This window comes from Teleopsis dalmanni, chromosome 1, assembly GCF_002237135.1.
Source record: "Teleopsis dalmanni isolate 2A chromosome 1, ASM223713v2, whole genome shotgun sequence".
Lineage (NCBI taxonomy): Eukaryota > Metazoa > Arthropoda > Insecta > Diptera > Diopsidae > Teleopsis > Teleopsis dalmanni.
This window is the reverse complement of record NC_051846.1, coordinates 76,231,152-76,232,327: the sequence shown is the minus strand read 5'-3', so window position 1 is coordinate 76,232,327 and position 1,176 is coordinate 76,231,152.

Genomic DNA, 1,176 nt, shown 5'->3' with positions numbered 1-1,176 from the left:
AATTAATTTTTTTTTTTTCATTAAATTGTTCGTCTACATTTCTTTAGTCTTTTCTATGAGTTAATAACACGATAGACTACCGTAGCCACTTTTAGAGATGACAATCTAAAAAGTATAGGAAACAACTTCAGACTTAACGTTAACAACACTAAATTAAAAATCGAAAAAAAAGAAAAAGTAATAAATGAGTTATACCTCAAAATAGTACTTAAATAATGTTCCATGCTATTAAATGTATAGCTTAACTGTAGGTACAAGTGTTTGGTTCAGAAATGCAACGTCATCCGAAAGGTTTCAAAAGGGAACGTTGAGTTTGTACGCATTTTTAGTTGCGGAGGTAGTTAATTACTACAGATACAGTAAAGGCATACGGAATGGTTTTATCAAATTTTAATCCTATTAATTAGTCTTTCATCATGAGTACTGATAACAATCTATCAAAGGTAATTTAAAAAAATACCAGAAGCTTATGAGACTTTAATGTTTTTGTATTTAAAGTATTGTGATTAATACAAAACCCAGCGAAGTGTATTTAGAAATATTTGTAGTTGGTTTGGTATAATAACTAATTGGATCCGGATTTAATGTTTTTAATTTAGAAGCTCTAAAAATAAACAATTTCTGAATTTGTAAATTCCTTGTTAACCAAGGAAATGTTTATGCAAATTTTTTACAGTTTTTAGGCTCCTACCTGAATATTAGGACCCAATATATCTTTATAAGAAGATAACAATAATTTGTTAAATTTCTATGAAACTATTAACTGTCTACTTTCACATTTGAAATGATTTTTAAGAAATGTTTAAATAATTTCTTGATCGTCATCATTTATGAATAACTTTTAATTAGTAGATCTCGTGAATCTTAGAAATTTATAAGTAACGAAAAAATATTGAAAAAAATACATGTTGTGCTCACCCTGACAACAGAGACTCGTCAGATGCTAAACAGTTCAGATGACTCAAATCAATAAAAAATTAATTACATGTGTTAAGCGCTTGTCGGACTTGTCATAATAATAAAGTTCTAAGATTAAATTTAGTAGCAAAAGGCAGTACAATTAATTATATATGTATATAATTTTTAATATTCTTAATATAAAATAAAATAGCCTTTGTAATGTTTTAATTCTGCTTTATGGTATATATATACTAATTATTTATTCTATAACTTTAG